Source organism: Haliotis rubra, unplaced genomic scaffold (genome assembly GCF_003918875.1).
Source record: "Haliotis rubra isolate DU_JTF1 unplaced genomic scaffold, ASM391887v1 Scf62, whole genome shotgun sequence".
Classification (NCBI taxonomy): domain Eukaryota; kingdom Metazoa; phylum Mollusca; class Gastropoda; order Lepetellida; family Haliotidae; genus Haliotis; species Haliotis rubra.
The window spans coordinates 2,355,490-2,377,053 of NW_025767324.1; the positions used below are offsets into that span (position 1 = coordinate 2,355,490).

The following is a 21,564-nucleotide window of genomic DNA, read 5'->3' on the forward strand; positions in this document are numbered from 1 at the left end:
AGTGGAAAAGCATAGCTGGATTAAACTCAAGAGGTTCCACAAGTATGGCTGACTTTTGAAACTGTACCAAAAGTTAACACACAGCTCTGGTTCATGGCCTATGTGATCAGCTATGGCAATAGCTTTTTATAGTCAGGCAGTCTGGCTGAATATATGTGCCATATTTGGGTCATAAAAACATCCAATTCAAATGAGGAAATTCTAAGGTCAGTATTGTCATTTGTCGTTGATCTCGTTCATGACACCCATTAACTAAGTGATACAATGGTTGAGAGATCTGGGGTCCTTTTTCATAAAGCAACTGTTGCAGTACGTCTATCAGAGGCACACAGTTTAACATTAACCTTTGATTGAGGTAGTGGTATTACTGTAAATGAACAGGGCCTTTGATTAACATTGCCATCCACTACATAAAACTATCCCAATAAGTCAAAGACTGAACTGTACTGCAGAATATGTTGTTTATGTTGATGTAATGCCAGATGTTGCTGGAACTAACACACTGAATACCAGCCATCCAGAACTGACTAGATCATGCCTGACTATTGGACAACTGAAACAGGACAAATAGTTGCCACCAGTTCCTTAAAATTCAACAGGACATCTCAGTGTGTCTGTTACGGGAGGGGCCAGGATTACCCTTCTCATTCTCAAAGTGGAACACTGTGCTATCCACGCACACACACGCGCACGCGCATCGCATCGCGACGCCACACACCCTCCCCCCGTCCCATGCTATAGCATGCACTTGTCAGCAAACCACAGTGACAATTGTTCTGCTATAAATTAATAAACTCAACATTTATTGAATATATATTAACATGACAATGAATATGTTACTAACATTGTCATCCTAAATGCCCCATTGTTCAAGACTGGGATGAAAAAGAATTACGCTCATAAAGAAAAGTATTCAAATGCAATGAAATGTTCCCTAGACTTCTATCCTTCAATCAAATCCTATTTAACAGTGTATTAATGTTTCTAAACCAATCATATTATGCAAACACTGTTCTCTTACAACAATAACTCAAAGGTTATCCAAATGGTTTCTCAAAATCTTGCCAAGATTCCCACCACAAAGAAGACATTAAACTCCCTAATGATACAGCACATATATCACCTGTCCCACTTCAGATAACTGGCTTCCTTTTTCGTGAGGGAAAAAGTCAGTATCTTCAATAAAAATCACATTTATGATACATAATCACATACAAATTTGAAAATCCTGATTCAGAGCCCAATGAGTCAGTTTCAAATCAATGTACTCCCCAGAAATTTAAACATGACATATAGTGTGACTTGGCTGGTAGCGGCCACACAGATTTTGAATGACAATATCCAGCAGCATACCTGGAAAAGCAGGTCAAAGGTCAGGGTCACACCTGGGAACGTGAGAGTATCAACACTATATAACCAGTGATTACTTATCAATCACCTACATCTCTGTGGGCTGAGAACGGCGGACTCTAGTCACTCGACAATGTTACATGTCAGCCACAGTAAGGGGTGACCATTAACCTCAAATGGATAAATAGCATTTCAGATTAAGAAACTATACATTTTCATAAAATCTGTATATATTTTGGAAGGAAGAATGGAACTTCTGTCTTGAATGTCCTTAACATAAGTTTGGAAAGAGTGAAAAAGATTTTGTTTTTTTATCTGGAAGGCATATGGAATGGTAGGTCTTTGGTGGATTATGAACAATTTTATGCCAATGTATGGTGAGATATGGGTCTAAAGTCAACATTTTATACAGAGGATTGTTTAATCACACTATTCATTATACATACTCTCTATGGCATAAACCTTTCAAGTACCGTATTCACCACAATACACAACCTGATCTAAAAAGCACACATTGACCAGCCTATAAGTAATCTTTATAACCCTTACTAATATAGAAATTTACATTGCAGTCAATATTTCCTTGTGTACAATACAGATTTCTTTCATGTAAAAAAGCACCAGAAAGGAGAATATGATCTCCCTGAGCAACCATTAAAAGAAAAGGGTTATATCCATGACACATCAACCAAGTCTGTTCACTCGATGCCTGAAATTATATTTACTTGTGTATGGATATAACAGGAGACCCTCTGACTGTCAACTTTCTAAGTACCCAGGGCATTTAATACAACAAATACAGTACGTGAGCACACACTTTGATCAATAATAATAATAATATGCATTCTCATACTGTGCTAAACTCCACACCAAAGTGTGCTCAAAGCGCTAAGAGAGTTCCACAGTTCATTATTACCCCAGATAACCCAAGCTGCCTGTGAGGCGTTAGAAGGTTATATAGTCACATGACTTATCCCACAGGGTACCCATTTTCTACTGGGTGAACAGAGTCAATCTTGAACAAACCCACTTGCCTTAGGTGAGACCACATGTATCACATGTAGTTCGTTGTGGGCAGGAATGATCTTCTAATGTTTGTTCATATAAGCATCCAAAGCATATGCCAGTAAGTATAGCATGTATAATGTGGATCAGAGATCTTTTAACCACATAGTTTCTTATACATTTATCGGTGGCTGCCATTAGTTCATTATCAAAACCTGTAAGGCCTCTCAGTTGGCAATAAAGCAGCTATATCTTTTTCAGGAGATGGTCAATGACACTTAAAGAACCCCAACAGTGTCAAAGAAATAACCCTTACAAATTATCATGAATTTTCCCTGTTGGAACTGTGTAGCTATAACAATATGGGAAGTGAAAGTGGTCGACCTCCGATGAAGAATTGCCTCAATCGGAGGCGAACAGCAAGACAGACAATCTGTTCAGCCAGGTCTAAAGTCAGGGCACCTGCTTTTTGCCAAGTGTGTATTGACCCAGATTACATGTCTCAGTCAGTGGGGTCATGTCAGGTGAAACAACTGGCCACTTGACATGAGACCCTGTGTTGCTTGTATCAGGCAGTTTAATTTAAACACATATTCTCATGAAAGGATTGGGCATAATTTATCACAACTTACTTAATCATCTCCCAATGAGGTAAAAGGTTCTGTAAACTGTAATTATTGTATCATAGTAACAGGATTCAGGTGTAAGAATGTGGATACCCCACTAAATATACATGAAAATAGTACCTAGTAATAATAAAAAATTCACCAAGGCCATGATGTTCATTTCTCCAGAACAAAACAATACATCCCAAATTACATGATTATCCCATGTTGAAATATATTCTATGTATTTATTTCAAAATGATCTGGGTTTATGTCACTGCGATAGTAATTAGGTTAAACAACAGGGTAAGAGAATAATGTGTAAGAAAAGAATAGTTTGACAAAGGTTAACGGCATTTGGATCATACCGAAATCAACAAGCATGGATTTCATGTTGACAGGACAAGGTTCATGGCAAGTGAATTCAGTATCTAAACATAAGGGACAACTCTTTACAATGCAGTCTTACTGTCAGAAAGGCACATACTTGCATCATTCCAGAAATTGAGACTAAAAAGAATATGAAACTATAAATCACAACTTACACTAATAATGATTATATTTATAGCATGCCTTTTCCAGGCTAGATATCCTGCTCAAAGTGCCCAATCTGATCATTATTACCCCGGATAACCAAAGCTGCCTGTTAGGCACTAGAAGGTTAATAGTTTCACGACTTATCCCATCCGGTACCCATTTTCTGCTGGGTGAACAAAAGAAAGTTTGAACAAACTCACTTGCCTAGGGTGAGACCACATGTATCACATGTGCTTTGTTTTGGGACAGGACTGAAGTCCTAGAAACTCTCAGGAGTCAAGCTGTCACAGACAGTCACCCATTCAAGGACTCTCTGCACCCGTTGCTTAACTGATTTGTGACCTGAGCTCTATGCAAAGGACCACACACCTCCACAACTTACATTAGTTACCTGGAACCAAGGCAACTGGAATCAAGATGACCCAAAGGTTTTACTGTGTGTTATGCATTCATATCATTACCTCGTAAGATCAAAGATCTGTGTCTGGTTTAGAATGCAGAGGCAGATCCAGGATTTTGAAAAGGGTGTGGTGCACACCCTTACCAAGTCACGAAATGATCAGCTCAAGTGTGCATCTAACAAGTAAGGTGTCTGCATAAACCAGAACCCAGTATCATCATCTGGATCTGTCAAAGAATGAGTCCCTGGTAATCTGTCTTACAGTCCCAGAACCATATTATATTCCCTACTGCCGAGTCTTCCCTGCAATGCAAAAGAACTAAATGAAGCAAGTCTAGATTTCCTCGGGTTCAGAATCTGAATCTCCCTAGGGCTCCTTTTCAGTTCACATAGGTTTATTTGTTACTATCAAAATTACATATATTCAGAGACTAAGCATTAGTCTAAGGTCCCCAGATGCCCTGGTTTGTCCTCAACACTGGATTGGGTGGTCACATATGGTGACCAATTTATTGTAAGTCATCATACCATAGGTACATAGGATCTTGCATACATCATACACAAGTCTGTCTGCTTCAGCCTGATTATTTACAGGCTGCCAGCCTATATATGGGAAGTCGCCATCTTTGGTCCTGAAAAACAAAACAACCCCAAACAAAGCAAAAAACAAATCCTATTGCACTACTTACGGTATATCCATGGAAGCTAAATCGTGGGAAAGTGTAGCTGATATAAATACACCTGACTGTGTAAGTATAGGTACTTGGGCACAATGGAACCGGGCTGGGTGTATGCCTAATAGTGGGGTGTTACATGCATAGAGTGATAAGTATCTTTATAACCTAGTTGATATTGTGCAGGGTGTTTACCCTGGGAGCCTGCTACAGCATACTGGGCTATAAATACCATAATGCCCACTGCCATGTGAAAGTGAAGTGTTGATATAAGCTGTAGTAGTGTGGTATTTGAAACCAGGTGAGCTTGCTGTTCCATAAAATAAATAGTTGCAACAGTTCCAAAATATTGTCTGATGGAAGGTGAAAATTAGCAGGCTCTTTGTAGAATTACTCCAGCCAAATCAAGACATATAAACTATAGTAGGCTTCACACATGCAAGGCATAAAACCTAGCCTTTGGTATGTGATAAGTGAGTGCTTTAACCACTAGGCTTTCTTACCATTCTTAACAAAGTGAAATCAAAGATGAAATTGGTATAATTGTCTATGGGTTTCTTAGTCTGTTTGGGTTATTCACAGTTAGATTTTTACTTATCACAAGACCTGTGAAGATCCAGGTTAGAATTGGTCTTCAGCAACTCATGCCTGTCATAAGAGGGGAGTAACAGGATCGGGTGGTCAGGCTCACTGACTTGGTTGACACCAAGGTTGACATCATCATACCACAATTGTATAGATCATTGCTCATGCTGTTGATCACTGGATTGTGTGGTTGATTATTTACAGACTGCTGCCATATAGCTGGAATATTGCTGAGTGTGGCGTTAAACTACGATCAATGAGTGAGTGAGTTTAGTTTTACGCCGCTTTTAGCAATATTCCAGCAAAATCACAGCAGGGGACACCAAAAATGGGCTTCACACATTGTACCCATGTGGGGAATCAAACCCGGGTCTTCAACGTGATGAGCAGATGCTTTAACCACTAGGCTACACCACTGCCCTTAAAAAACAATCAATCAAACAATTAATGAATCATACTTATCAAAAGAATAACCTAACTATTTTACTAAACAAGGTGCCAACTATCAATCTGTACATGCATTAAATGTGAACATATTCTAGCAATATTCCAGGGGCATTTACCGTATATCATGGCAGGGGGTGGCAAGGTAGCCCAGTGGTTAAAGTGTTCGTTAGCCATGCTGAAGACACGGGTTCGATTCCCGCCATGGATACAACGTGTGAAGCACATTTCTGGTGTCCCCCCGCCGTGATATTGCTGGAATATTGTTAAAGCGGCGTAAACCTAAACTTACTCACTATATCATGTGACCCGTGAAGGTTAGAATTGATCTTCAGTAACCCTTGCTTGTTGTAAGAGGCGACTAACGGGATCAGATGGTTAGGTTTGCTGACTGGGTTGACACATGTCATCATATCCCAATTGCATAGATCGATGTTCATGCTGTTGATCAGTGGATTGTCTGGTCCAGACTCAATTATTTACAGACCGCCTCCATATAGCTGGAATATTGCTGAGTGCAGAGTAAAACTAAACACACTCACTATATCATGGCAGGGATACCATGTCTTCGGTGTGATGAGCGAACACTTTATAATCTAGGCTGCCTTCCCCACTGCCCAGTACATTAAACAGAACTATATCATGTTTCTGTTGTATTTTCCTTGAAACTATGACTCATTTCCTTGTATATGTTTCCTCAAAGATTTAATCATACAACAAAAGTGCATAATCATGTTTTCATAATGTGCTTTTGTGCTCAAGTCCATCTCAATACACACTGAATGAGATTCAAATCTGAAAGACATATTGTCTTTGAATACCTCATGCCTAAATAGAAAGAACTTAATGTGACTTTTATGGCCATTTTAACACATGAAAAAATAAATGTATTTTCAATTTTTCTGCATTTTCAAAGAATTTCAGCATGAACAACCTAATGTGACTATTATGGCCATTTTAACAAATGAAAAAAACCCTGGATTTTCAATTTTTCAAAGAGTTTCAACAGGTGACCTTGACCATTGTCAACTTCAAACATGAAGCACTTGTCTGTCTGGTTCAGACTTGATTAACCAGTCACACTGACAAAGATGGAGAAATTAGAACCACATCTTCACACATTGCACCCATGTGGGGAATCGAACCTGGGTCTTCAGCGTGGCGAGCAACCACTAGGCTACCCCACCACCCCAGGTAAGGGAGAGAGTGGTAGCAGTGCTGGAGTACACACCCTGCATACTTCCTCTCCTGTCAGTACCTGTCTATGTTAAAGCCTTGGAATCACGCCAGTCATAGCTCCAAGATTACTTGATGATGAGGATCTGATCACTGTGAAACAAAGCCCCATGATCTCAGCTACTGATGTAAATGCAACAGATGTATTCAGCAAAGCAGTCTCCCCATCACGGTTGTCACACCTCCTAAATATGCACATAGACACATCACTAAACACTGGGCATCAGGCTGTCGTGGTCCTGTGTCCAACACATTACACAGCTGGGTCAGCGGTGATGCACTGTGAGGCAGGGAATACTCTATGCTGCAAACTGAGGCATTTCTTTATAGATTTTCTGTCTCAGTATAAATGTGGAAAGATAAAAATATATTAAGCAATGAAAATAATGAAAGTAGAGCAAAAGGAAAAGAAATGTCACTTTAATGACCAAAAAGAAAATGACATTAAAAGGACAGGGACATGCTGGTGGCTGAAGGGTCTGTGGGAGGCAGGTGTCTGTGGATCTGGTACAAGCAGATGTTTGTAGTGTCAGGGAAAGACAGGTGTCTAGGGTCTGGCACAGGCAAGTTTGTGTAGGGTTTGGGAGGGCCTGGGAGAGGCAGGTGTCTGTAGGGTCTAGGGCAGGCAGGTGTCTGTTGGGTCTGGTACAGGCAGTTGTCTGTGGTGTCTGAGACAAGCAGGTGTGTGTAGGGTCTGGGACAGTCTGGGAGAGGCAGGTGTTTGTAGGGTCAGGGACAGGCAGGTGTCTGTAGGGTCAGGGACAGGCAGGTGTCTGTAGGGTCTGGGACAGGCATGTGTCTGTAGGATCAGGGACAGGCATGTGTCTGTAGGGTCAAAGACAGGCAGGTGTCTGTATGGTCTGGGACAGTCATGTGTCTGTAGGGTCTCGGACAGGCAGGTGTCTGCCAAGAGCCAGAGACTGGCAGGTATCTGAAGAGCCAGAGACAGGCAGGTGTCTGTAGGGTCAGGAACAGGAAGATGTCTGTAGTGTCTGGGACAGGAAGGTGTCTGTAAGGTCTATGACAGGCAAGTATCTGTAGGGTCTATGCCAGGCAAGTATCTGTAGGGTCTATGACAGGCAAGCATCTGTAGGGTCTATGACAGGCAAGTATCTGTTGGGTCTATGACAGGCAAGTATCTGTAGGGTCTATGACAGGCAAGTATCTGTAGGGTCTATGACAGGCAGGTATCTGTAGGGTCTATGACAGGCAAGTATCTGTAGGGTCTATGACAGGAAGGTGTCTGTAGGGTCTGGGACAGGAAGGTGTCTGTAAGGTCTATGACAGGCAAGTATCTGTAGGGTCTATGCCAGGCAGGTAGACTCTGTTCATGCATGTTCCTGTGAGACACTGCAGTAATTCTGCAGTCTTGGCTGTGTGTACACATGTAATCTAAATGCCAACATGCCTCTGTCTCGGATTCAAATAAATCTGTTTCTGCAAAGGACAATACAGCACATTAATTAACCTTCATGAAGTTCACTAAAAAAGAAATCCCCCATTTGTAGAAAGTCCCAGACACACATCGGTGACATTTCTGTTCGAGTATATAACATGCACAATTACAAACATGTATTCAAAATGTCTGAAATTCCTCTGTCAACACATATCCATTGCAAACAAAGATTACCGGAAAATCTCACTCCCACAAAACACTCCCTGTATCGTTCATGACATGAATACAACTGAAACATATCACATCAAAACTCTAATACTCATATATACCACACCATTCATACTCCAGCCTCATGAATAATCTTAATTTCTAAAGTTTAATATGTCAAACATTTACACCAATAAAAAAATTAAAGTAAACACTATCTCCAAAGTTGATGGCTGACTGTAATAACAACTACGTGCTATATCCAGACACAGCCTTGCTTCGCTGTGTGTCAGACAGTAGGTGTCTGACTAGCCAGCTTTGCAGGCAAGATTTACCTACGGTATTTGCGGCCTGCTAGAAATAGGCTAGCGCTGTCAAGCACACATTCCTGTTGAATGAATTCCGAGCATGTCGTTTCAATGGCAGATTGTGCAATCAGGACAATGAGAGTGTTTGACTTCCTCAAATATCCTGGAGCAGACGGCCAAGTAGCATCACATAACCAATGTCAGGAGTGAAAACTGATGATACTTTGCATAGGGTAAAACAATATCATGCAATTTGAAAAAACCTGTTTCAATTTGTAACCTTACAATTACCTCATACAATTATCAACTGCAAACATTAAAATATATTTTCAAAAAACAGTTTCAAGAAAATTAAATATATGCCTGCAAATAACTTTTAAACTTACAATTACCTCATACAATTATCAACTGCATTCATTAAATTATATTTTCAAAACAAAGTTTCAAGAAAAATAAATTTATGTGTACAAATAATTGTTAAAATTTACAAACATGCAAAAGTATTGAAAGTTTGAAATCCTTGTAATAATAACCTGATTATTCTATCAAAGAAGAGACATGTAATGTTTTTCTAGCAAGCACCTGGCAGGGATAATATTGTCTGGGTGTCTCCTTTTGAATTTAAGTGTGGGGTAGCATACTGGTTAAAACATTCTGTCACATTGATGGCAAATGTTTAATTGTACCCATGTGGGGAGCCAATTTCTAATGATTCCAACATGATACTGTTCAACAAAAGTTGTTGTACTAAAAACTCCCTCCCATACAACCAATGTGACCATATATTTTAACTGTCTCCTCTCCTTTCCTTTTCTGCCTTTTTACCTGCTGATTTCGATAAGAAAATATGGACTGTCATGCAAATGTGCAGTTTAAGTTAATATAGTTTGATTGATCTAGAAATTGCAAACAGTGCAAATACAGAAAATTCAATAACCATTCAATGTACATAGCTGCACTTCCTTCAACATATGACTCTAATGGAATGATTATCGTGTCTCGTCTTGCTTGAGCTGACATCAGTGAAGGGAAGCAGCAGTGGGATAGCATTGATTTACAAGAAACTATGAAGAACACTCCCACTTGGACTCCATACTAAATGCCCTGCGCAATCAAATTGGAACAAAAGCATGATTTCATGACCAGGTAATTTGACGTTTTCCTTTCTGAAATTTTTAGGTTAAATTGGGAAACTTGACAATCATTTGCTGGGATTGAATGTCGGCCTCTGATAAATGCCTGCAAACTGGACATTTTACTTAAAGTTCATTAACAATACAATAACATCAGATCTCCCACTTTCTGCTGCTACAGTTTACTACTGTGGCTGTACTAGACTATACATCATAATGATAGGGGTTAAGTGCAGAGGTAGAACAAGTGCCAAATGACAGGCCCTCAATTCCCCTAGTTTGTCGCAAGAGTTGAACTAGGTATTCTGAGGCGGGATCAGTCCCATGTAACTTGTGTTTGTCGAAAGAGCCAAAATAGGGAAAAGGGATCAGTAGCATGCCTTGCTCCTTGTAAGAGCCACTTGAGACATTTTATGATAGGAAATCCTGTTTGTGGAGATCGATGTTCATGCTGTTGATCACTGAATTTCCTTGTTCAGACTCGATTATTTACAGACCGCTGCCATACAGCTGGAATATTGCTGCATGTGGCATTAAACAACAAACAAACAATTTATGGCAGGAAAGGTCCTAAGCTCTTTGTCTTTATGGTATGAGCCAGAGTAGATTTTGGGGTAGTGTAGGTCCTAATGTTTGTCTGGTCATAACTATGTGACCTGCATGATTATGTGCATCCTTGATAATCTCCAGGGTATACGACTATACGTTACGATCACTCTCCACTATGATGATTTTATTACCTCCCTTTGGCTGGCTTTTTATCCAATCAGGTGTCTACGTTGGGAAGTTGAGCGAACCAATCAAAACTCACTTTCGCTTCTTAAATTATCTAACCGTTTAAACTTAGCAACACAGTTGATGCAGAGGTACTCTGAAAGAGGTAGAAGGAGTTTTTTCATATATTTTTTTAAAGTTTCAGATCTGTCAATTTGTCTGTATGATTTCCCAAAACATATGTGTGGCACTGCGAACAAACCTTCGCAACTGCGACCGCTATCTTTGTTCACACTGGCAAGCTTGGATGTAATGGCGGCTTAGCTGATTGGCTACTGTGAGAATGCAGAGCCAGCAAAGGGAGGTAATACAATTATCGGGCCAAACCGTGGATGCATTGAGGGTACAGTGGAGAGTGATCATAACGGTTACAGGCTGTGTGATGCAGCTAAAATATTGCTGACTGTGACAAATTTACATTCCTTTTCATAATGTGCAAATCTAGTCCTAAATGCTGTCCCACTGTAACAGTAGTTACAGTCATGATCATGGTGTTACAGTTTTTATATTTTTCTAAAGATGTAGTGACATTGAAAATAAAATGAACAATTTCAGTGAATTCTCCCCAAACACAAAATATGCCTGTCCACATCAAGTGAATTGAATCAAGCACCCCTGGCAACATCTTCTACACCAAGTTGGCGTGTCAAGAGTTTCCACTGCAAAGCAAACACTAGACATTTTATAATGTTTGTTGAGATTGGCAAAAATACCGCATAACCAAACTATGTAACATCGACAATAAATTCCCTGAAGCTGTCATGTCAACAGTGATGCCCCAACACTGGGGTATGTCATGCTGTGATCATCACATCATGTCAATAGAGAACACATGACAACTATATCATGTCAGTATCAAGTTAATCATAACAGTTTAGGCAACTCAATTACAATTAAAACAGCATCAATTTTAAACATGAAAATTAAGAACACTTTGTCAATGTCAATACCAATACAAGCACTTGGTGTCCTGGGGGTGAAATATCCACATTCATAATAGGTCACAATTTAGCCTTAGAAATTCTGGGGGTGGGGGTGGGGGTGGTGGTGGGGGTTCACACTAGTACAGAAGACTTGTGGAATATAGACAGTTCTCAGAGTTTGAAGCTGGTCTTCCTTGTACGAAACAAAAATGTTTACTGTGTTTAAATTTTCTATCAGTTTTGTTCAGTTCAAATTTGTAGCAAAATTTGAAAATATAAACTATAAATTGTATATTTATATACTTATCCTATCGCACGTCTTGTACTGTCTCTTTCTTCAATTCAACCAGCTGAGTTCTCAAGAGTTCTGAAGCTAGTCTTGCTCAACCGAAAAAAAATGTTCACTGAGTTTGAATTTTCTGTCAGTTTTATTCAGTTCAAATTTGAAGCAAACATTGAAGCTTTAAGAACTGGTTCAGAACTATTGTCCTCAAATGCTCCAAGTCAATGATGACTACCATCACTGGTATTTTATTTGTCCTCAACACAATGTGGTACTTGTGGGCTGTAGTTTCATTTGATTGTTGGAAAACTTTCAACAATTTCAATAATTTCTATGTAAGTAGATCTTTGGAACAGAGGCAGTGTTTGCTTCCTTTGACAAAAGAGCACCAGTACACAGGTTTACAAGTCCATCATCCACAGAAAACAAGAAACTCATTTAAAAAGGCTTATTAAAAATACATACCCTCTTAACTGTGTAGGTGATAGATCAGTTTGATGTTTCTAGACATTAACTTTAGAATACCCTGACATTAGTGGCCTAAGGTGTAGATGCTATTCAATAAAAGTGTCTTCTAGACACTGAAAAACAATTCAAACATATTTAATACACTTCATGAGACTTTTAAAAATGGTGCTACAATTTTTAAATTATTTTAAACACAGAAGTCAATGTTAATGATGATGTAAATCCTCCAAGGATTTGTTCCGTATTTTCACCAAATGCTTCCCCTCAATTCTACATAGCTGTTATCATCACAGTGGAATACCATTAACCAAACTAAACTTTTTCACATGAAAAACTGTATTCTCCAAACATTTTGTAGTTGAATAAGCCAAACAGATAAAAATATCAAACATAAACTAAATGAATAAAACCCCATATGAATTTTTAGTCAGCTTTTTTAAAACATCAAAAACATGCAACAAAATACAGAAATACTTTGAGAGTCTCAACATTCCCTGCAGACAGAGCTGATCCAGTGTCTCGGAGGTGGTGAAATTTCTCAAAGAAACAAGATCAAGTTGTGACTACGTATTTGTGAGACGGAAATTTGTACATTGCTGGAAAAAATAACTGATGCTCTGTAAGTTCATGACTCATGTAACGTTTACTGATAAAGCAGTTTGTAAGTCACAACAATTCGAGCAAGATCTTTGTGGCTAAACAGACTGCTGAAAGCAGAGCACCTGGTGATAAGTTAAAATTACTGACAGGTGCAATTTTTTAAAGGCAAAATATGACACACTTACAAGCTTATTAGATTAACTTATACACTTATAAGGCTAACTAGTCCTTTAAATATTTTACACACAAACAGTACTTTCAAAATGTAATAAAAAGGAGCACAGAGACTCTCCCTATTTTCATAAATAGCAGTAATCTATATTTGCCAGCTTATATAGACTTTTATCTTACCTTCACGTAAAATACTTTAATTTCATTGGTCAATGACAGTTTAACAAGTTTCTGTGACAACTGGAAAAAATATTCCCCGCTGCCACGGTAACCGCCAAGCTCTCCACCAAGAAGCTGAAGCACTAACAATCGTATGACGTCATGATATGATGCATGCCGTGCCCAGAGTTAGAAAACCGTTCGATCAGCTGTTTTTGTGTTCACTTTGCACAGATTTATTTTACCAACTTTCACTGCTTTATTTAAGCTATTTTATACATTGAGTGGTTTGCACACTCAGCTTAAACATAATAAACAAATTTTATAGCAGTTTTATGCTTGTCAGAATATGTTTCACTGATGTTAAAAATCCAGTCGAGAGGCAGACGCCATTTTGTTTGCATGTCATATAATCGGTAACGATCTTTAACATAAAATAAAATGATATTTTGTACATTTCACATGGTGGTAAGATAAATATGTTGTATGCTTCTCCCTCGGGTAATACGGTCTGATGTACGCCTCTTTGTAGCAGTGTCATCCTCGCCAACCGGCTCGGGTGACACTGCTACAACGAGGCGTAGCATCAGACCATATTACCCTCGAGAGAAGCATACAACTTATAGGGTATATTTTTTCAGGGTCTGAATCACAAGAAGACATTACACACTATCATTACATATTTGGTCATGTCACAGGGGTGTTATCATGAACTTGTTTAAAAGTACTTCAGCTATACAACAACATCCCTTTGTTTTTAAATATCTCACAGATCAGGCAACCCAGTGGTTGTCTACATGAGCTTCTATAAACAGCACCAGGGAATGATGTGCCAATTATATAAAGATTTGGGCACACATTGTAACAACTCGAGAGGTTTTTATTTGTAGTTGAATGTCGCACTCAGCATATTCCAGCTATGTGACAGAGGTCTGTAAATAATGAAGTCTGGACAAGACAATCCAGTGATTGACATCAAGAGCATTTATTTACACAAACGGGATATGATGACATGTATCAGCCAAGTCTATGCACCTGACTACCCATAAGTCACCTCTTACAAAAAGCATGGGTTGCCGAATGAGGTTTTATACTTTTAAACAGCTTATATGTCATTTTGCAGGAATATCACGGACACCAGATATGGACTTCACACAATGGTCCCACATGGGAATCAAACCAAGGCCTTATGTGTAATTAACAAAATCCTTAAACACTAGTCTACAAAATCACCCAGGAAGGGCTGCACACTAACCAAACCATGAAGTAAAGAAAATCCTGTTACAGTGATGTTACAGGCTAACACAAACAATAAGAAGTGAGATGTGCACTGCCCATTCTATTTTTACATTAGATAAGTAGTGATTAAATGTTTCCCAAGGTCAAGTGAACTTTAATCTCCTCAAGAACAAATGAAACGACAGACAAAATAGGTTAAGTAGCCAGTTGACTAAAAATACGACAAAGTTAAAGTCTAAACAGTACACAGACATTTGTGAGACACTAGCCATTTACACACTGACTGTTGAACAAGTAGAGGAAGTGTGTAGTTGTCTGTGTGTACGTACCGCATCAGTCCGAGTGTACCCTTAGTACCTTTAGTAGCCCTTAGTTCACTTTGTCACAGCTTGAAACAAAAACATACTTAAAGGACAGAGACAGAAGTAATACTTATTTGCTTTATGTCACATCTATACCATATTCACAGAAATATGAACCCTGTGTGCTTAGAAACCGACATATGGGCTCTTTTCAAGTTCTTGTTTGTTTGTTGCAAAGACATAAAAATGTATCTACATCTTTGGTTTGATGTTTAAAGCCACAGTCAGAAATATGACAGCTATATGGTGGCAGGCTGTAAATAATTCAGCCTTGACCAGACAATCCAGTGATCAACAGCATGAGCATCGGGCGACTTAATTGGGATGCAGCATGTTTCAACCAAGTCAGCGAGGATGACCACCCGATCCTGTTAGTCACCTCTTATGACAGGCAAGAGTTTTAGAAGGCCAATCCTAATCTAGATCTTCACAGGTTCTAGTGGTAGAGGACAAACTTAATTCAAAAGGAATGGCTGAACATCCTAAGTGAAATTGTGCATCAAACAGCATTTTTTTATACACACTATAAATTGGACAACAACAATAATGAAATTTTTAGAGTGGCTACATCATTGAGTAAACGATCACTGGTAGGTCACTATAGTGGAGCCATTACAGGAGATTAACTTCCTGCAGTGAATAAACTCTCTAACTGTGTGTAGCAAATGTCATCATGTCCAGAGCATGTCTGGAGCTCTCGTCAAATGGAGGCATTATGAAGAAAATGCCTGTCGAGGCTGAACATATTGACTCAAGTAATTCTCCTTCAATCACAGGGATGTATGCAAATATCTTGTTACGACAAATTTGCCTAACATACAGAAGTGACAATGGACTTGAACGTTGGGACGAAGAGACCTGAGCTCTTCTACAGGCCAGTTAACTGTTCGGATACATTCACGGAACCGTGCCAAAGTTGAATCAGCAATGAGAGTGAAAGTGCAGTTTGAATATGCCCTTTGTTGAAAATGTTTGATCTGCAGCCAATGATAACTTTAAAGTTAGATCTGGGATAAGTCCAAATTTGTGGCAGTGGTACCCTACCTCCAATTACCAGTCCCTACCTGGGTTTGTTTGCTAGAATTAGGTTGTCTGTTTAAAGCCACACTGAGTAATAATTCCAGCTATATGGTGGAGGTCTGTAAATAATCGAGTCTGGACCAGACAATCCAGTGATCAACAGCTTGCACATCAATCTATGCAATTGGTATACGATGACATGTGTCAGCAAGCCTGACCACCCAAGTCTGTTTGTCATCTCTTACAATAAGCATGGGTTCCTGAAGATCAATTCTAACCCGGATCTTCTCAGGTTTCCCATCTACCTACTGTAGGTGTCAAGAGTAGGCTATAAACTGAACATCTGGGTTTTCTTATACCAGAGCATTGGCAAGAACTATTCAGATACATGTGAAAAACACCCATGAAGATCCGGGTTTGAATTGATCTAAAGCAACCCATGCTTATTGTAAGAGATGACAAATGGGATCGGGTGGTCAGGCTTGCTGACACATGTCATCGGTTCCCAATTGCGCAGATCGATGCTCATGCTGTTGATCACTGGATAGTCGTGTCCAGACTCGATTATTTACAGACTGCCACCATATAGCTGGAATATTGCTGAGTGTGGTGTAAAACTAAACTCACTAACTCACTCACTCACTCACTCACATGTATAAAACAATCTGCTCATGAACACATAGACTAACATTTAATCACTGAAAATACGATTGTACAATATAATTTGATTTCAATTAAAGGGAGACTCAGATGCTGAGTAAATCTAGACTTGCTTCAGAGCTTTTGACTTCAGTCCTGCCAAACAACGAAGCACATGTGATAATGTGGTCTCACCTTAGGCAAGTGAGTTTGTTCAAAATTGCCTCTGTTCACCCAGCAGAAAATGGGTACCCGGTGGGATAAGACGTGTGACCATTAACCTTCTAGCACCTCACAGGCAGCTTGGGTTATCCGGGTTGATAATCATCAAATTGTGCGCTTTGAGCAGAAAATGAAGCCTGGAAAGTCACGTTATGAATATTCTTCTTCTTATTATTATTATATTTTTCATTATAGTTTGTGTTCTGTGGAAGATAATATAATCTGGTTCTGAGACTATAAGACTAGCTAATGCACACACTGCAGTTAAGCCTGCAGACTGAAGCCATGTTTTCACTCAAACATATAGAAGTCAGAAGGAATATAGTCAGAAATGAGCATTAGCAATTTAACATGTAGCTGACATTAAACAATATATCACGTGACTAGGCAGGGGTCCAGTAGTCCTATGGGTACCTGGGTCTCTGAATGCTGTTGATGAACTGTTTAGCAAGCACCAGTGAGTTGTTTGGAGAAGTCACATTGTGTTCTCTTTATATATAAAGTATGTGATCTAGACCACCAGCTGTCCGACTTCCATTTTGTGGAAGCTGCAGTGGCTGAGTGGGTTAGATAGCTGACTTTGTGTGTTGGTGATTAGTTGCCTCACTCTGAGAAGTTTGGGTTCGAATCCCATAGGGGACTCAACCCCAAAAGTACTAGAATCTGTACTTTACTAAGACAGCATAATCCCAAATATAACATGTGTTACATTTGACTTCTTCCTGAAAGGCATTGTGTATTTATTTATGACACTTAAATACACTAATTCTGCCTGTCTGCCACAGAACAAGCATGCCACAAGGGATGCACATGAAACAGTCAAGATCTATTCAAAGGAAAAAAATCTGAAAAGACTGCTTCACAAAAAAACAGCAAAAGTCAATCTGTCATATTTCTATTAAATCATCAAAGTGGCCCTAATCCATGGACTCTAGTGTCAGGCTCAAGCTAATGAGATCTAAATAAAACATACGCTGTAACATTATTTGAAAGGATTACTTTATATATGTCTCTACACATATCAATCCAATTAAAACATGTTATGGCTGGTCAGATTGCTGATCAAGCAATTATCCTGACTGATCCTCGTATACTCCCTGCGGGGATCAGTGAGGCGTGGCCGTTCCACATCGTTACAGTAATAGATTAGTGTGCAATTAGCAGCGTTCATCAGTCAGAGGACACAGCAATGTGCTGGAGACGTGACATAGCATGCTAACAGCATCTCTGTGTATTTCCCGCCTCTCACAGTTCTTCACAGCATGACAAGCTGACAATACATACTGAAGGTCATCATCATATTTACTTACTTTTTACACCCTAATGAATATGTACGATAGAATGCACCTTAGAAATATCTCTTGAAAACATCTCAGGGTACAAACATCAAATTTCAACAGTGTTTGGTATTGAAGTTTACATTGATATCATTTAATCTGAGGCCCCAAATATCTGCAGCTTTAAACAATTATCATGACAGAAATCATTGACTTCCACACTGAATTTCAGAGACTCCAATATGGAAACAACTAGATTTATCATGTTTATGGTAAATGTATCCTTATTTTGGGTATTGCTTTTTTTGTTTGTTAAGTCTATCATTACTATAAAAATAGGCAACTGTTCCAGTTTAGAAAGTGTGTATTTGTCTTCCAGATAGTTGACGAATACAATGGTTCTATATATTTTCAACTACTATTACCATAGTTATAACTTCATGTCTGTGTACTCATACCAAATGCAAACTACACTACTCACACTTTGCTAAGGATCACAAAAATCCACAACTTTACTTAAATGTAGATTCATAATTTGAAATTGTATCCATTTAAAACTGGACAAATAATAATATGGTAACCCCTCTTCAGGCAAACAGTCACTTTAATCTAACCTTATGCACTTGATACATGAGTAACCATAAAAATGGTTTTCATGGCACCAATCAACCATTTTGCAAATCATGGAACGAGGGCATTTACTAGTACACAACACCTGTCAATAGCAGGTATGGGTTCCACAAGATGAAATGACATACTGAAACCTAGGATCCATGCTTACAACAAGCTTAGATGTTTAAACCAACTTTGACCCCACATCATAGTTTTCTGTTGAATCCATGATTTGATCCTCAGCAAAGTGTGAATAGTATAGTTATTAATACCAATACATTACTGATTACTATACTGTTGTTAACTAACATATTTTTAGTTTTATGAAAAAGTGTATTATAAGTTCCAGTTGTAACATACCTCACTCACTCAAAATTGCAAGAGCATATACCCCTTTAATCCCACTAGACAATGACATCTCTTTATACTAACAGTGAAACAAAGTTATCCAAAATTACAACGCAATTAAAAAAAAACCAATAAACTTTCATGTTGGAGACTTGCTGTTTGAATTCCCAAGCTATAATTATTAACTTCCATAAAAGAATGTCATTCTTCTTGCATTATTTAACTCTTAACATCCACAGAAATGTCTTATTTACGAACAGCAACACACGGTAACAAACATCGTTTTCAGTTTTTCTCTATTTTCTTGCCTTTGCATGATCAGCATGTTCGACTTGGCGTCCCTTAATTTACACAAGGAGGTAGGTCTCTCATCATGTACCAGTGATGTTCAGAGCCGACCTTCAGCATTGCTGCAGAGAGCCAGGACTCCCAGTTACGAGGGTCCCAAAAAACTCTGACCTCTGACCTTACACAAGGCTAAGTCAACTCTTGCTTTGACAGTGGACAAAGGGAAGCAGTTATCCTCACAGTGTCAAAGTGGACTGATTTGGGGGAACCAGGGGCTTAGAGAGGTGTGAACAACTTCAAACTCAACATGGAGTACTGAGAAAACACTGGTTGTCATCAGCTGTAAACGACCCAGCACAAGATGGATAGTCCTGCAAGGAGTTATCTCGTCTTCCAAACACAGTCCTGCCCTTGGAAGGCAACTTGGGGGAAAAAATATTCATCATTTTCATTTCTTGCAATTTTATTTTGTGCAAAATAAAACAATTTGGCTACAAATTCATATTTTTTTAAATTCAGAAGAATCTTCACAGTGAATAATTCAATGCAATAATTATTACAAAGATCATCATTTAGCTTTTAGCTACTTAGTTTCCATCTTATTCATCTGTCCTTTTACCAGTTAGGTGTGGAGGGTTAACCAAGTGCCTTAAAGACAGGTTCAATGCCCAACATGGGAACAATGTGTGGAGCCAATTTCTGGTATTCTTTGCAAGGATACTGCCGGAATACTATTAAAAGTGACTTACAACAATACTAACTCACCCTAATGAGCTGCACAAAAGTAACACGACCTGGGATTTTTCTAAATTCTATTTTTGGAGATTTATTTGAAATGTGAAGCTGACTTAAGACCAGACCTCCAGATAAGATTTAGCTCATGTGGGTACTGTACCCACTGTAATTCTTTGGAGTGGGTATTGTGAATGTTGAGTGGGTATTTCATTTTCTGTTACCCACTGCTTTCAAATATGTGCGTATTTCAGTCATTTTACTCACCTAAGTATTATGTCATTGAGTAAGTTTACTAAGCAGGTATGTCCTGCCTTATATCATACCTATAATATAATCCGTACGCATTTGTTTTAACTTTTTGTGTATCTAACGTTTTAAATGCATAATTGGTACACAACAATTATTTTTCAATGCGTAATTGGAAATTTTCTATGCGTATTTTACCCGGTATACGCAGCTTATCTGGGCCTCTGTAAGACTGTGACTTTTGAGCATGGTTATATAAATTATTGATGGTGTTTGGTAAAGGGTGTACTGATCCTCAAAAGCATACATTAATTATTTTGACAACTGATTTGTTGATGATTAAGGCATATCCTTGGTACCTTGAGTTCTTATCCTTTGAATCATGGGAACTCCTAAATCTTTACCTTCAACACAAAGGCCATGACAAGCATCCTTGACTTGTGTGCTTTATATTATAGCACCAATATGGTGGAGGAAGCAAGGAAACAGGTTCAAACATTGTTTGCATGTCAGGAAATAAACCCAGCTTTCAGCATGACAAGGGAACAGTAGCTGTGTATCATTCTGTCATTATGATTCCACTAATTACACAAACATAATTAGTTTCACACATGCAACTCCCATGCCTAGATCTAGGAAAGTGGCAATCCACTGGACAGTCTTTCTTCGTAAGTGGCAAATCATGATTGACTTATTAATAATTAGCTGTATTTCTGTTAGGAAATACTGAAGACAGAAGCTTCAGGTACATATATCTCATCCTAACAAATTACAAAGATTGACAAAACTGCATTTTTAGTGCAAAGTAGGTGGATTGCATACTTGATAGAGGTATAAAATAAAAAATAAATTTTCTTCTGATGACATCGTATTCTTCATCGTTTCATCAACGTAGCTCTCAAGAGGTTTCAGAGATGGGCAGATAACTTCACATAAATCATCACCCAAGGCGTTGTCGTCAGTGACATTACAAGTACTTCTTGAAGTCGTAAAATGATTAACAGCTAGGTGTAAAATCTATTTAACTGATCATACACCCGAGACCTAAATAAGAAAAAGTGCCATCATAAGAGTGAAACGACCTGACAATCATTCATGTCCATCTGCATACCGTGACGCTTAGTCGAGTCTTGACGTATCCTGACACACGCGAGTGAGACTTCTCACAAAGTGGAATACCTGAAATTTATGACAACATCCCTCGCCCAGTCGACAGTCGAGTCACTGGCTCATTTACAGGTGTGCCAACTTTGTTTCGCTTCTAAAATCGTCAATAAAACCAAATCCCTGGCATCTCCCAAAGAATGACATGATACAG

General features: G+C 38.8%; 1 protein-coding gene across 1 annotated transcript in view; it reads right to left on the minus strand.

The window, feature by feature from the left end:
• LOC124256152 overlaps positions 1-21,564 on the minus strand; it is a 69,386-nt gene that overhangs the window by 47,715 nt on the left and 107 nt on the right. The gene's annotated exons all lie outside the window — the stretch shown is intronic.